This window comes from Budorcas taxicolor, chromosome 4, assembly GCF_023091745.1.
Source record: "Budorcas taxicolor isolate Tak-1 chromosome 4, Takin1.1, whole genome shotgun sequence".
NCBI lineage: Eukaryota > Metazoa > Chordata > Mammalia > Artiodactyla > Bovidae > Budorcas > Budorcas taxicolor.
The window spans coordinates 97,331,502-97,348,954 of record NC_068913.1 but is presented as its reverse complement, the minus strand read 5'-3'; the positions used below and the strand labels follow the sequence as shown (position 1 = coordinate 97,348,954).

Genomic DNA, 17,453 nt, shown 5'->3' with positions numbered 1-17,453 from the left:
TGTAGACTCTAGGGTTGCCTCTGCTGCCCACTTACCTCACTGCCTCTCCTCCCCAGGAGCTCTGCTTCTTCTCAACCTAGAAGTTTCTGCAAGAGGATGGGGCAGGGAGGTGGAGGCCACCCCCAAGGACACATCCTCTCACCTCCAAGTGAACGTGATGTTTTGAGCACCACCAGCCTATCAGATCTGAGTTTATTTATCATCATTACCAGCCTAGGGACACAGTCCCAGACACAAATAAGGTTTCATTTTCCTGACAAATACAAGTGGATTTTTTTTTAAATATCAGAATAAAGCTGCTCTGCTAAGCTCTCCATGAAGGTGCAAATTGCTAATCTGATCTGAATGGGTCATTGGTTTACTTGGGCTTCATCTAAAGGTTTTGATACAAGAGTCGAGCAATAATATATAAAGTTTCTGATATGAGTTCTACTAATACTTGAGCTTGACATGAATTCTTAGTTGTTTGTTAAGGGAGCCAATTTCTTTCTTTTTTTCTTCTTTTTTTAAATGGGGTTGGCAAGCAAGACAAGGACAAGACAGAAATGAACCAATAAAATCAAGAGCGGGGATTAATTAAAGTCCTGGAGTTTGCCACAGAATGGGGATAAAGGAAAGATGGTAATAGTGCTTCTTCTAAAAAAGACTAGTTGGAATATATATATATATATAAAGTTTCTGGAGAAATAATTTAATTTTGAGACTGTCTCCACAAATCGGCTGGGCTTATCTTTCTTCCATGAAGAGTAAAGATTTCCCTTTTTCAGGCCAGAGGGGAATCTCATTTCCCCTTTCCTTATCATTTATTAGAAATCAAAATATTGTTTCAAATGGATGTGTTTAATATTTCAGACAATATAATGTGTCCAGAACAAAAGGGCAACATTGGTAGGCAGGCAACAGGGAGTAGAAAGGAGATGAAAAAAGATCCTGAATCACATAGCCAAAGGTTTCTCTCCAGTCTCTCCCACTTCATTCCATGAGGCTTGGCTCATTGGTCATCTTCTTATTCTTGAATTTCCTTAATCCTGAAAATGGAGAAAGTAACAGGAGGATTTCCTTCCCTAACTCTACAGCATAGGTGTGGTCCAACAGCATTGATTTTTAACATTTACTTTATAAAGTAAATGTCCAGTGATTCAAGTGATTTTGGTTGTGTAGTAACTAAGATGTATCCCACTGGAAACCCCACCCTGTACAATTCTGACAACAGAAACTTATGACTTTGATCATATCTATGAGCAGTATGGTCCACCTGAGTGGCTTATTTTCCCTCTGGGGTCTTGTCTGTATCTCAGACTCACCTTGACCATGGTCTGCCATCTTCCCTAGCCTCCTCTCATGTCTAAACATCTGACTGCATGTGCCCTAGACCAACTTCCCTGTTGGTTCTTTCTGGGTATTAAAAATGCCTGATGGAGGGACTTCCCTGGTGGTCCAGTGGTTAACAACCTGCCTTGCAATGCAGGGGACGCAGGTTCGATCCCTGGTGGGGGAACTAAGATCCTGCATGCTGCAGAGCCACTAAGCCCACTCGCCACAACTAGAGAGCCCCTGAGCCATGACAAAAGACCTCATACAACACAGTGAAGATTCCCCATGCTGCAACGAAGACCCAGCGCAGCTCAGAAGCTTTTTAAGTGCCTGATGGAGCCACTCTCCAGTTTTGTGCTTCACAGTTACTGTCGCCACTGAACTCCTGATGAGCCCCAGACTCTATGATCAGTAAAATGTCATTCCTCCATGTCAGCAACATGGCAAGTTTAAAACTCAGCATGTCAAGTTTACCTGTAATGAGAGACACCTCCACGAACCCGCATGACAGGATCAGCATGAGGAATAGTGACAAAGCAGCCAATTCAATTACCAAACATCCTTACCGCGTGAAGTGCTATGAGAACGCTAAGTAATAACGTTATGGCTTCATCTGAAAGATGTGTGTGTCACCCAGGAGCGTCCCTAAGTCAGTAACATCATTTGCAATAAGTCATCGTTAATTAACGCTAAATGACTAGGCCCTGCCGGGGGAAGCAGGCAATATTAAACTGACATCAGTATGTGAAGAGTTCATTATGGTTAATGTTATGAGAGCACAGACTGAAGGACTTAATAGTGGATTAGGAGGTGTTTATGTCCAAACACCTTGATGTGGGCTCCACAGCTGCCACACACAAGCAAAGACACTGGCTGGTTGCTAAGGAAGAGGATGGGTGACTTGGAGACCTAGGAAGAGGTTCTCACAGCACGGGACCAGGGGGTAAAGTGCTGGGGGAAGAAACAGGAGAGGGAGCGAGCTCACCCACCCTGTTCCTCATCCTTTCCATCTTTCACATCATTTCCACCAGAGTCTGGGAGAGTGAGCCAGAAACATTGAGCAAAGAGAGGCAGGTGTCACCTAGGGCAAGCATCACCTGGGGAACAAGATCAGCATGGGTGTCAGGTGAAGGGGGCAGATAGGATATTTGGAAAACTCTGCAGGTGATTCAGTTTTGCCACACTACCTCCTCCCCCTCCCCCCAGCCACCCACCTATTGTCGTACAGTGGCATTGCCCTGTTTAGTTATTGCTGGAAACTTAAAGGCAAATGATGCTCACAAAATGTGTGAGACACATGATCACAAATCAACAGTGCCACACGTAATATAATCATGAATCTATAGATACACGATGAAATAAAGCGAAAGACTGTAGTGGTGGTGGTGTTCAGTCGCTAAGCCCTGTCCAGCTCTTTGCGACCTTGTGGACTGCAGCACACCAGGCTCCTCTGTCCTCCACCATCTCCCAGGGTTTGCTTAAATTCACATCCACTGAGTCAGCGGTGCTATCTAACCATCTCGTCCTCTGCCGCCCCCTTCTCCTTTTCCCTTCAACCTTTCCCAACATCAGAGTCTTTTCCGAATGAGTCGGCTCTTAGCATCAGGTGGCCAAAGTATTGGAGCTTCAGCTTCAGCAACAGTCCTTCCAATGAACGTTCAGGGTTGATTTCCTAAGATTGTACCTGACACAAATACCAGTTCTCCACCCTGCAGTAGCTGGAGCACAGATGGCAAGAAAAGGATCATGGTTCCTGAACCACACACAGGATCCTGCACCCTGTGGCTGCTGCCTCAGGGTTCTTCCTTTAAACCCAACGTGATAGGGCCTAGTGGTAAATGCAATTTATTCCCAAGTCTCCTTATTCAACATAATAGATGCTTATTTAAAAAGAGGATCATTTGTTTTGCTACTAACAAACCATAAGCATAAAGACAAAAATTGCAAAGCTTTTGTTTAAGATCTATGGCTTTTTATACATTCATTCACTCCCAGGCATTTGAAGGGCACTTTTCTAGCTTTCAAGATACACAAAGGAGAAAGACCAAAAGGCTTGCCCTCAAGGCACTCACATGCTAGAAGGTCACAGAGTCAAGGGCGCAAACAGGCAAACAGAGAGTGGAGGAGAAAAGGGATCCACAGGTTGCGCAGAGCAGGTAGGGGTTGAAGAGGTGATGAAGGTGGCTTGGGGGTGGCCTCTCAGAGAAATACATGTAGGTTAAGGATCCCCTGGGGAGTCAAGGTTAAGGTCATTGTAAGCAAAGGGAACAACCTAAGTGCAACTACCAGGGCCAAATCCTTCTACACCCTTGAGGAGGGAGCTCTTTCTACCAGCAGAAATAACTGGACCAGGTGGATACCAGTCTAGGCAGTACAGGGAGCCCATGGGTTTCCTTGTCTAAGATAGCCAGACTAAAGGAACTGTGTTCCCTGAACCTGGTAACTCAGGTATCAAGGTTGCTATCTGGGGGCATAGATCCAGAGATGCAAGCAGACAAAGGGGTCCCTAAAGAGAAGCAAGTGAGAATGAGTGCATAGAGGCAGGGAGCCCCAGGGTACTGTGTGATCTCAAAGAAAGAGAGAGAGACAATGCTGTCTTTCTAGGACCCAGTTCTAGAACTTTGTGAAATTCAACCATTCTTATGGGTCTTGAATTCTGTAAAATATTCTCAATTCTTTTGAATAAAGTCCTTTTAATTTAAGGCTGTGGGAGGGGGATTGTGGACAGGGCACCGGTGAGCAAGAGACACTGCACAGTCCTGGGAAGAAGTGGGCTGCCCTGCCCCCTGGTCTACAGTGCCCACGACACGGGTGATCACAGACGGACTCATGGCCTTCATCATCACGGGAAGGAAGTCAGAGGACAATGGGCAACAGGATCAGATTAGGGACTGAGGGGCTGAGTTCACCAGAAGGTCTTCACACTTCCTCATCAGCTTTTTACAAAGATAAAAATCTCTGAAGCACTTGCAGTTTCTCTAGAGAAAGACGTGAGATAAATACAAGTTATCGTTCACAAAAGGGTCTTTCTTCTTTATTATAAAGCCATCGGAAAGGAATTGCTTTTCCAAGCCACAAGAGAGCTGCAGCCGTATCTCAACAGGTAACCTTGAAAATCAGACACAATAACTGTCCCTTTGCTGAGTTTTTCTCCCCTAACCCACCATCCCTCCAAAAGCACACTTCTCCATTAATACGTTTTTCCTGTAATGAGACTGATAACACCTCCTCCTCTGCACACAGAGTCATGGCTGCCAGCGGGGCTGGACCCTGCCCAGCTGTCAGCTCAGCACCCATCACTGCCTGACCCACGCTGCTGCTGGCTTCTGGGGGAAGCACGCGAGGCAGAGAAAGGCAGCATTCTCATCTGTCCTTTCACAAAGACCCGCCTCCCGAGCTAAAGTTTACCTATAGCAGCTTAAGGAATTCTGCTTTTAAAACCAGAAAGGAAAAGCCCTTCCTGTGTTACATCATTTCTTCACAATTCTTTCTGTGGGGACAGGATGTTGGTGTCAATAAAACTGTACTTAAATATTTCAAATCTACATTGTCAACCTGTAGACCTATAGATGGACACAGGTGGAGAAGAAGGGAACATCTGGTATGAGGCAGATGAGGGTGTCTAAGAGGAAGGCACTGGGTATGTGGGCTTCATAGAAGCTGAGGCCAAAGTTTGAGGAAGGGAAGGATGAAGAGCCCAGCAAGCATGTTCTTGGAACTCAAGGATGCTGAGGGAAAATTCCACCCTGGGGGCTGCTACAGCAAGAAGCTATCCCCTCAGGACATGTTCTCTGACTGTGGACTTCCTCTCCAGTAGAACTTCCAAATAATTCTGTGGCATCTGTTGGGCAGCCATGAAATTAAAAGATACTTGCTCCTTGGAAGAAAAGCTATGACAAACCTAGACAGCATATTAAAAAGGAGAGATACCACTTTGCCAACAAAGGTCCGTCGAGTCAAAGCTATGATTTTTCCAGTTGTCATATACAGATGTTAGAGTTGAACCATAAAGAAGGCTGAGTGGCCCAAAATTCATGCTTTTGAACTGTGGTGCTAGAGAAGACTCTTGAGAGTTCCTTGGACCGCAAGGCGATTCAACCAGTCCACCCTAAAGGAAATCAGTCCTGAATATTCATTGGAAGGACTGATGCTGAAGCTGAAGCTCCAATACTTTGGCCACCTGATGCAAAGAGCTGAGTCATTTGAAAAGACCCTAATGCTGGGGAAGATTGAAGGTGGGAGGAAAAGGGGATGACAGAGGGTGAGATGGTTGGATGCCATCACTGGCTCAATGGATATGAGTTTGAGCAAGCTCTGAGAGATAGTAAAGGACAGGGAAGCCTGGTGTGCTGTAGTCCATGGGGTCACAAAGAGTCAGACATGACTGAGCAACTGAACAACAGATCTATTGGGAAATACACAATTTTGAGGAGTCCTGGTTCGTGGAGACCTGCTGAGAGGCCCTCCCTGTGAAATGGCTTCAGGAAGTAGCTGGACCACATGAATGGTCTCCAGCCTCTGAGCCTCGTCACGCCAGCAGAGAGACTGAGATGCAACAGTCTCCCATGTCTGATCTCTCATCCCAGGGACATTCCAGAAGACCGAGATAATCTTAGGATATTCTTCTGGTCCACACCATCACATGGGGAACCAACCATAGGGGCTTGGTGTCCACAGGCACATGCTCAGATTTATCACCATTTGGAGTTGAAAAGGCCACCAGATTCTCCAAATGCAACCCTCTACATATCCTATATATAATAGCACAGGTTGAAACATTTGGCTGTAACCTATTGTTCTCCACAATGTTTGCATTTTATACAGTTAGGCTGTCACTGTTAGAACCTAATTTCTGTCTAGCTGGCCCCATGGGAGACATGCCACTGCCTAACTTGAACTTGCCCACCATGCTGGAGGAAGTTTGGCCTAAACAAGTTCTCCAGAAGGGCTCCTTGGGTCACATCACCTCTTACAATTTGTTTTGAAGTGAGTCTGCGTTCTGTGCTTCAAAAACAGCATTATTTAGGAGACCATCTACCTATCTGTTACCTACTATTTCCAAATTACCCCCCAACTTAGCAGCTTTAAACAGTATCTCAGTTTGTGTGGGTCAATAATCCAGGCATGGCTTTGCTGGGTGTTTCTGCCTCAAGATGTCCACAGGGTACAGTTGGGGTATCACCAGGGTTGCAGCATCTCAGGGCCCAGCCAGGGAGTGTGCCCTGCTTCCCAAGTTGACTCATGTGGTTGTTGGCTAGACTCCTTCCTTGAGACTATTGGAGTGCGTTCCTGGTTGGCTATTGGCCAGAAGCCTCCCCTAGTTTCTGGCCCCAGGGGCCCCACCAGAGAGCCGCTTACAACACAGCATTGTTTCCGTCAGAGTGAGCAAATGACAGCCTTAAAGAAAATTCAGGAGCTGGAAACCACAGCCTTTGGTGACTTAACTCAGAAGTGACATCCCATTAGCTGTGTTGCGATCTGCTCACTAGAAGCAAATTGGTGGTCCAGTGGCTAAGACTCCACACGCCCAATGCAGGGCGCCCAGGTTCAATCCCTGATCAAGAAACTAGATCCCACATGCCACAATTAAGGATTCATATGCCACAACTTAAAAAAAGATCTTGCATGCCACAACTAAAACTTGATGCTGTCAAATAAATAAATAAAACTTTTTTAAAAAGCAAATAGAAGAAGTAAAGGGCTAAGCGCTCCCATGCTCTAAGGGAGGGAATTCAGAAGGACATGAATCCAGCAGATGGAGGTCATTTGGGGGCCGCAGTGGAGGGGGCTTACCACAGACCACCTTACCTAATATCATCTTCATTTACATGTCTCTGCTACGGTGATTGTCCAAAGTAAGAAAAAAACAAAAACTCTTTAATCAGATTCTGTCTATCTTTGCAGTAGTCAACCGCCCCCACTAAGCTTGTGCTCAAGGGGTAGGTAGGCCCCAGTGGCCATGTCTGTATATTTGACCTCCCTTCACACCACATCTGCTGGGAAATCTAACCAAAGATGGGCCAATCATATTCCTCTCCAGGGAATGAATCAACTAGGAAAGCAGTCCCCAGCATTTTTGGTACCAGGAACCTGTTCCATGGGAGAAAATACTTCCATGGACAGTGAAGGGGGGTGGTTTCAGGATGATTCAGCTGCATCACACTTATCGTGCACTTTTTTTCTAATACTATTACATCAGCTCCACCTCAGATCACCAGGCATTAGGTCCCAGGGGTTGGGGACCCCTAATTTAGGATACAAAACAAAGTTAAATTGAATGGTCAAGCAGAAGCAAGGCCAGAGCCGGAGGACAAACCGAACAAAGCCCCCCTCAGACTGCAATTACCAGAGGATGGGAGCCAGGCGTGAGCAGAAGGAGCCGGCCTGCAGGAGAGAGGCCAGAAAGACTTGCGTGCAGATGGGCAAGGACGAGAGGTCGTGAGGCCCAGCAGAGACAGAAGCAGGGAGCCTGGCCTCCTTTCACCCTTACCTGTTTATTCCATCTCTGCAGGGCGCCCTCCCACCCTCCACTGGGTCAGCCTGAGTGGACTTTGTTTCTGAGCCATCAAAGTCTGCCTCAGCCAAGTCCTTCCCAGTCTGTTTCTTCTTCTGGAAAATAACTAATATAATCAGTTCAATCTCACCCCAGAAATTGACCTTTGAGATAGCAAACTGTGTGCAGAGCAAGGCACATTTTTTTTTTTCAAAGCACAGGTGCCATTCAATGCATTTCTGTAGGCCTGTATTGAGATGGGGTTAGAGTTGGCTTCCCTGGTGGCTCAGATGATAAAAGAATCTATCTGCCTGCAATGCAAGAGACCTGGGTTCAATCCCTGAGTCAGGAAGATCCCCTAGAGAAGGGAATGGCTACCCACTCCAGTAGTCTTGCCTGGAGAATTTCATGGACAGAGGAGCCTGGCGGGCTACAGTCCACGGGGTCACAAAGGGTCAGACGTGACTGAGTGACTAACACTTCCACTTTCAGAGTTGTCTAAGCGAACTAAGAGGGAAATGAAATTATGGAAATGGGAATTTGACTTCTCCAGCAAACTGCACAGAGGCCGCTAAACTAGAACTAGAGGGACTTCCCCGGTGGTCCAGTGGCTAAGACTCTGGGCTCCCAGTGCAAGAGTCCAGGTTCAATCCCTGGTCGGGGAACTAGATCCCACATGTTATAGCAAAAACTGCCGCATGCTGACAAGTAAGGATCTCACGTGCAAAATAACAAACATCTTACATATTTCCTCCTAGTCCTCCTATACACACACACACATACACTGGCACAGCTTAATTTAATTAATTAATCAAATTTTAAAAACTAGAACTAGAGAGTCGATGCACTTAGCCCTTCACACCCAGAGTACCATATCGTGTAAATGTGTGCCACACACTCACACAAATATGCATTCATGAGCTCTCACACATAAGTGGCCACACCATACTTTACAAACTAGGAAATGATTCCCAAGTATATAGCAACTTCTTTTCACTTCTTGCAATCTATCACAAGACATGTGTACCCCTTGAGTCAGCTCCCTTATGGATTCACTTTCCAGAGCACATTTCCGAAGCATTCAACAGTCTGTCAATAGAGAAACCCACTCATAGAGTAGTTTACAGGACTCCCCCAGGCAATGCACGTAAATATTGCACACAGCGAGTTTATACCGCCAACTCACTGTGGAAACCCAGAAGAATAAGATTTTACACATTCTCTTCCCAAAGGAAATCAGACTGAAAACACAGAGTGTTAGAAGCTGGTATGGTACTGCACCCTCTTCATCGATGTAGCCTGAAAAAAATTCTGTTACATTTTTCATACAAATCATGACTCTTTTTAAATTACAAAACTAATATGTGCTCACCATGAGGAATCTCAAAATTCTAAAAGGTACAGAAGAGAAAATAACGACGTTTATAAATGCAACCACCAAGAGACAACTAAGGCCTGTTTTTTATGTATTTCTTTCTAGTCTTTTTTCATACATATATGAAATATATATTTGAATAATGTTTTTTCTACCTAGTATTATATAGCATGAGAAGTATGAGGAGAAACGCTAGCTTTCCAGATGGCGCTGCTGGTAAAGGACACGCCTGCCAATGCAAGAGACGTAAGAGATGCCAGTTCCATCCCTAGGTCAAGAAGATCAGCTGGAGAAAGAAATCCACTCCAGTATTCTTGCCCGGAGAATCCCATGGACAAAGGAACCTGGCAGGCTACAGTTCATAGGGTCACAAAGAGTGGAACACGGCTGAAGTGACTTAGCATGCATGCATGCATATATTCTAAACAGGTGAACTCCACAGTATGTAAACTACAGGCCAATAAAGCTGCTTTTTAAAAAATCATAATGAGTTACCACTATATATCTTTTAGAATGGGTAGTATTAAAAACAAAAAATAAATGGTTTTTTTAAACCCTGAAAATTCCAAATACTAGTAAGGATGTGGAACAATGAGAATCTTGGTGGGAATACAAAATGGTGCAGCCAGTTTAGAAAAGGATTTGACAGTTTCTTACAAAGTTAAACGTGTGCTTCCTGTAGTACCTGACAAGCCTACTCCTAGGTATTTACCCAGAAGAAATGACACAAAACAGCCACACAAAAACCTGCACACAAATGTTCATAACAGCTTCATTCATATTAACCCCAAACTGGCAAGAACAGGAAAGTTCATCAACAGGACAAGAGATAAACCAATTGGAATGCTTATTCAGTAGAATACTTTGTAGCAACGTAAAAGAATTACCAATAGCAGCAACAGCAGACTTGAATCTCAAAACCATTATGCTGCCTGAAAGAAGCTCTACAGATAAGACTGTATTGTTCCATTTATATGAAATCCTAGAAAAAGGAAATCGAATCTATCACAACAGAAAAAAGATCAATGACCACCTGGACCTGAGGGTGGGGGGAAAGCAATGGAAGGAAAAGAAGCATGAGGACATTGGGGGAGTAATGGAAATATTGATTGTGGTTGTGGTTACACAACGTACACGTTTTTCTAAGCTCATCATATTGTATACTTAAAATTGTTAAATTTTACCTTTTCAATGAGCCTAATTTTTTTGCAAAAAGAGAAAACTCATCAAACCATACACTTAAAGTAGGTGCACTTTTTTTCTATGTAAATTGTGACTCAATTAAGTTGAGCTTTTAAAATGGAAATATATATATATTGTACTGTGCACATTTTTGTGGGCCATTAAATACTTTTCAAAAGTACCTTAGTTTGAGTATTATGTAGCTGTACTATTCAGTGTTAGAGATGTGCTACAACTTAATTAGCCAGTCCATGGTAGCTGGATATTTAAGTTTTGCTTTGTTTTGTTTTTTGCTACTGAAAACAACATTGCAACAAACATCTGTGTGCTGGAAACTTTGTGTTTTCGATTCCTAGAGAAGCAACTGTTGGGTCAAAGAGTACGGGTATTTTCAATACATTTGGAAGAACGTCTTCTTAAATCTGATTCCCTTAACTGTGGGGGTAGGAAGTCACAGTGATTGAAGGAGGGTGGTCACTTTTTCCACAGCTCCTTTGTTAGTGAAGAGAAGTTTATATGAATTCCCACTGAAAGGAACAGAGGACTAAAGAAGTCATGGGTCCTTGTCCTGGTCCAGTCACTTGATGTGTAACCTTGAGTCACTTTCCCTCTTTAAATACTGTTTAATCTCCAAAATGAGAGTAGTGACTTATAGTAGGTAAATATTTTCTGCACAGAGAAAAAGAGGCACTAACCATAAAATAAACAATAGATAATTGAAAATAAAAACCTGTGTTCGTTAAAAGACATTGTTAAGAAAGAAGACAAACCACAGACTGAAAGAAGGTAATCATAAAACATGTATTCAACTAAGGACTTGTATCCAGAATTCCTAAAAATAAGAAGAAAACAAGCAATAAAGCAGACGAAAGATATGAACATTCACTTCATACACACACACACACACAGAGATAAATATTCAAATCGCCATCATGCAGACAAAAATGTGCTCAATACTGTTAGTCATACAGGAAAGCAAACTAACAGTACACAAGATACCACTATACATCTAACAAAATGGATAAAATAAATAAGACTGACAATGTTTGTGAGAAGGTGGAGCAACAAGCACTCTTTTCCATTGCCAGAGGAAGTGTAAAATGGAACAGTCACTTTGGGAAATCAGAAGTATCTGTTAAAATGCAATGGACTTGGACTCAGCAATCCTAACCCTAGGGACACATATACTCTAGAAAAAAAATCAGTAAATAGTATATCATTAAAAGGCGCATACAAGAAATTTCATAGCAGTTTTATTCCTAATAGCCAAAAATTTGAGAAACTCATATGTGTACCAATAGGATAACAAATCAGTTGTGCTTAATGCATGGGTAAAGCTCTCAGACACAAAGTCAATGAAAAGAAGCGAGACTCCAAGGGACACATACTGACAGATGAGATTTGTATAAAGTTCAACAGGCAAAACGAACCTCTGGTGGTAAAGTCAGAACAGTAGTTACTTCTGGTAAGGATGTTGATGGCAGGGACTAAGAAGGGGCGTGAGGAAAGAAGCTTCTGGGGTCAGTTCATGCTCTGTGTCCTGCTCCTGCTGGTTGTTACAAAGGTGGAAACACGAAAAACTTCACTGAGCTATCTACCTAAGGTGTGTGCACTTCCCTATAAGCATGTTATAAGCTCCATGTGCTTCCCAGGTGCTTCAGCAGTAAACAATTCATCTGCCAATGCAGGAAATGCAAGAAATGTGGGTTCAGCCTCTTTTTCAGTTTTCTCAAAGCTGCCGGTTCCATCTGCTGCTGACCCAGAACTAGAGAAGACACAGGGCCACCACCACCCCAGAAAACCCTGTTAGAAGCTATGCTTCTGTGAACGAAAAGAAGGGACAGTGGTGAGCATATCGTGTATGAAGGCCTGGCCTGAAGCCCTTTGTATATGGAGACCTGGCCTCCATCACGGCAGAGTGCAGTACCTTTCCAATTGATTTAACCAAGACACAGCTCCAGATTCAAGGCCAGAAGAACGATGCAAACTTTAAAGAAATCAGGTATGAAGGAATGTTGCATGCATTAGTGAGGATGGGCAGAGAGGAAGGCCTGAAAGCGCTGTATTCGGGGATTGCCCCAGCGATGTTACACCAGGCTTCCTATGGCACCATCAAGATAAGGCACCTATCAGAGCTTGAAGCGGTTATTTGTTGAGCGTCCAGAAGATGAAACCCTTCTGATAAATGTGGTCTGTGGGGTTCTCTGGAGTCATATCCTTAAGCATTGCTAATCCAACGGATGTTTTGAAGATATGGATGCAAGCTTAAAGCAGCACCCTGCAAGGAAGAAAGACAGGCAACTTCATTAACATTTACCAGCAAGAGGGAAAGAGAGGACTGTGGAAGGGTGTATCCCTTACCACTCAAAGGGCAGCTATTGTGGGCGTCATGGAGCTGCCGGTCTACGACCTCACCAAGAAGCATCTGATTCTCTCAGACCTGATGGGAGACACCGTGTATACCCATTTCCTCTCAAGCTTCACCTGTGGACTGGCGGGAGCCCTGGCCTCAAACCCTGTCAATGTGGTGAGAACATGTAGAATGAATCAGAGTCCTCTGCGATGACAGATGCCCTGGCTACAAAGATACCCTGGACTGCTTGTTATAGACATGGAAGAATGAAGAGGTTTTTGCTCTATATAAACGGTTTTGGCTAAATTGGTTGGGAGTTGGTCCTTGGAATCTTATTTTCTTTGTGACATATGAGCAGTTGAAGAAACTGGATTTGTGACAAGTCAAGACTGCATGAGACATCTACTGAAAATGCTCACTTCTGAAATAGTGAAGCTTCCTGTCTTTCCCACTGCTTCTCACTGCTTGGCCCACCACAGATTGAGGTGTGAGCAACAGGTGAGGACAGGGTTAGCTCAGATCACTGTGTCCTGGCATCGGACGCTCTGCACCAAACGTTTAACTGTAACATGCAGACACTAGTCCTTACCATTCAAGTGCCCTTTGACACCAAAGATAATAGGAAATGCATGTTTCTTGTTAAAGAAAAATTGCCTGAAGATCAGGAACTGTGCACCATTTCCTTCGGGAGAAGAGTAACTCCTGGTGCGTCTCAGTTCATAGCCAAGACTCCCAGACTGTTCTAAAGAAGCTCTTTGGAACCCTGGAATAGAACCTGAGACGGTGTTACTGTTCCTGAGCTTTTGGGGGAGCTTTGGCTTCATGTCCGCTGAAGAAATTCACACATGGAGACCTGGTGTATCCCAAGTATAAACAGGGCAGGATAGAGATCCCTGGAACATTGCACTGCTTTGTAATTTCCTATTTTGGCAGGATTCTTTCACTTTATAATAAGTGACTTTTAAGCCTTTGACCACTCGACCTTTGTGAGGACTTGTTACAAAGTATTACTATCTAAACTTATGATGGTGTGAGAGGTTGGCTTGGAAGGTAGCAAAGTCTGTGTTGTGGGGGGGGGTGTTTAAGCAACTTCAGTTCTGTCCTACCTAATGGTAGTACTGGGTTAGCCAAAAAGTTTGTTCAGGTTGTAGAAGCTTAGGAAAATTCTGAACAAACTCTTTGGCCAAGTCAATAATTTGTTCTGTGATATTAACAAAGTTTCTATCTCCCAATCTGTAAAATGGGGATAATGAAATCTATTGATACTGAGTGTCAGGTGAGGAAAACAGTAGTTCCTACTGCTAGACTTGTAGGATAAGTGTCTTTACATCATGGTGTCATACAGCCGTAATTCCAGAATAGACCCTGAGTATAAAGAGTCATTTTATCATGGACTTCTCCCAAGCGGGGTCCTGTGATAAAACTCTTGTGAAAGAAAGAGGCTAACGTTCTGTTTCCCTTAGTGAAATGTGGCAAGTGAATCGAAGAGTTGATTTTTCCAGATTTTCTGGGTTTTACTTTAGTTCTGGTCACGTTTGTTAAAATATTTCCTGTCTTGGACTTCCTTATCAGTTTGGATGGAAAATACTTGCTTGAAATTTGAAAAGCAATATTTTTGTATACCTAGAGTCTGATAAGAGGTATAAAATATCTTCTTTCTTTTCTTTCAAAGACAGGATATCATTCTTCTTTCTCATCTTCATCTTACTCTTGCAGAATAGAAAGTGACTCTGAGAGAGTCCCAGGACCTTTATACTTCTAGAAGACATCCCTAGGAAAGGAAATATATTTAACATTCACTTGGGTAACTTTGGCTCAAGCCTTAGAGTGTGCTCAGTCACTCAGTCGTGTCCAGTTCTTAGCCACCCCATGGACTGTAGCCCACCAGGCTCCTCGGTCTATGGGATTCCCCAGGCAAGAATACTGGAGTAGGCTGCCATTTCCTTCTCCAGGGGATCTCCCTGACCCAGGATTTGAACCCATGTCTCTTGTGTCTCCTGCTTTAGCTGGCAGATTCTTGACCACTGAGCCAGCTGGGAAGCCCTGTGATAGTAAATTAAATACCTGTTCATTGGGGCTCCAGGACAGTCACCTTTGTGGTATACGCATGTTCCCAGTCTGTCCAGCCCCTGGACTGCTTCCTCCTTTGAAGCAAAATAGAAGGCACACAGATTTTTCTTGGGGGTTGGGCAGTTTTCCTCCCGGTCTCCCTCAGCTTGCCTTCTTTATTAATGCTGACTTTGAAAATAAGATTTTGTGGAGCAGGATTTCCATTCTGAAAAAAAGAGCTAAGGCAGGAACAGAGGTCAGAGGTGTTGATTGCTTCAAGACTCAGATGGAGTCTGGTTCTCACTGAGCAGTTCCAGATGTGACAGTAGAGAGCTGAGCCCCTTCAGGCCTCGTTCCTCATACTGAACCAGATCTTTAGAGAGGAGACTTCTCTTCTTACCAGAACATTCCATTGATGTAAGGGCTTTCTACAGAAAGACTTTCACTTTTGAGTTCCTTGAGTGTAAAGGATGACTTTTCGTGAGCCACTCTTTGTTTTTTTCCCCTTAATGTAGAAAATGTTGTAAGTGTACATATAATTCCTACAACAGTAGAAGAAAGTTCATTTTGAAGACCATGAAAAGATTGAATGTCATGCAATATTCATTATATAAGTTTATTCAAATATGTACATGTTCATACCAGGAAGAAAAGAAAACCAAACCTCCTTGTAAAAGGTTAGCATATTTTTAAGACAAAAATGTTGTTTCTCTTCAGTGCAGACTTATTAAATACCTTATAGAACGAGTCTTAACCTGTTTTAATTTTTTTTTTTCTGTTTCCTGAAAGAGTAATGCAGTTGTTGAAGCTTCTAACCAAGAAAGAATTTGAAGGACTGGGAGACTTGGTCCCTTTGTCTTCAGGGCTGTGACTATAAATTCCCTCCCCCCACCCCCTTGGGTATTGTTAAATGTAGCAAAGGGATTTTTAGCTTTTATAACCCAAATGAAGAAAGTGGATTTTTTTGTTTGCTTGTGGATTTGTGTAATCATTGATGGCTAAGTATTGGCTGATTGTGATATAAAGAACAGCTTCTGTTTTCTGTATTTATTCATGGACTAGAAATAGTATATATTATTACATAAAGACTATAAAAGTTTTCATAAGCCTTTATATTTGGAGCTCTTTATTTAAACATTGCTGGAAAATGTGGCATAAGCCTTGTTTCATTATTTAATAAACTGTAGTAATATATAATTGGAGAAGGCAATGGCACCCCACTCCAGTACTCTTGCCTGGAAAATCCCATGGACAGAGGAGCCTGGTAGGCTGCGGTCCATGGGGTCGTGAAGAGTCGGACACGACTGAGTGACTTCCCTTTCACTTTCATGCATTGGAGAAGGAAATGGCAACCCACTCCAGTGTTCTTGCCTGGAGAATCCCAGGGCCGGGGGAGCCTGGTGGGCTGCCGTCTATGGGGTTGCACAGAGTAGGACATGACTGAAGTGACTTAGCAGCAGCAGCAGCAGTAATATATAATAACAACAAAAAAAGGAAATGCACGCTTGATCCCTGGGTTGGGAAGATCCCCTGGAGGAGGGCATGGCAACCCACTCCAGTATTTATACCTGGGAAATCCCAGGGACAGAGGAGCCTGGTGAGCTATACAGTCCATGGGGTCACAAAGAGTTGAGGACAACAACAACCAGCAAGCTCCATAAAAAATAAATGAATGCAAATTAAATACAATGAAAGCATTGGACTAGATGATAGTTAAGGCTTTCCCAACCTTGTAGGGGCTCTTCCTTCACATCTTGTTCTCTTTGCCTCTTTGCTTCACTTTCTCAAGCTCCCCTACTCTAAAAGCTTCAACTATCACCCCATCTGGGGAGCCCAAGCATTTGCAACTCTCTAGAAGAGCTCAGTCAAGTTCATTCCATCAGGATGTACATGTCCTGCATCTCACCCACACCACAACTTATCCCAAACAAAACACAGCCTCATCCTCCCCCTCAGCACTCTTCAGAGCAGGCATCGAGCAGTGTGGCTCCCTGGCTCACACCAAAGAGGAAAATTTTAAATGTTACATAACCTCCTTCTCATTCTGCCTCTGTAGCTCAGCTTGTCCCTTACAAAGTCTAGATCACATAGGTCACGTAGTCTCAGAAAGTGGGGACTTGCAATACTAGGAACTGGAGTTTGTCTCACTGACCCTTGTCCTGCTCTTTGCAATCGTCCAGCCCCTGCAAACCTGCTTAATCATGCCTGTCCAGGCCAGGCATCCGCCTCTCCATCTTGACTGCTGTACAGTCTGTCTATAAAAACTCTGTAATCCCTTTGTTCAGGGCTCAGAGCTTGGAGCATTAACTCCTCTGGGCCCGCTGGCTAAAACCTGAGTCCTCCAACTCTCCAAGGGTGGTGCTTGGTCTCTCGAGCACTGGTTTCTGCAACAACACTGTTTCCCCTTCTCTGGGAACGCCTCTAATGCTCAGGACTGAGTCTCTAGAGAATAAGTCTGTAGCCACGAATCTAACCCACCCCACAGCTCCTGACACAGGAGGAGGCACCTCCGCTAAGCTGGGCCAGATTCTCTCTCCTGTGAATTTAAAATTTGCACTGAGAGCCTAGGAGTTCCTAAGGCACTGAAGATAATGTCACAGAAGAAAGATCCACAAGTCCTCTTCACTCAAGCATCAGAAATTTCCTTCAGTGGTCCCCTTGGGTATTCAGTTCCTTATGGTTGGAAG

At 43.8% G+C, this 17,453-nt stretch overlaps 1 pseudogene; it reads left to right on the top strand.

Moving 5' to 3' along the window:
- Positions 1-12,247: 12,247 nt before the first annotated feature.
- LOC128046911 (kidney mitochondrial carrier protein 1-like) lies at positions 12,248-13,096 on the top strand (annotated as a pseudogene).
- The last annotated feature ends 4,357 nt before the right edge of the window (positions 13,097-17,453 follow it).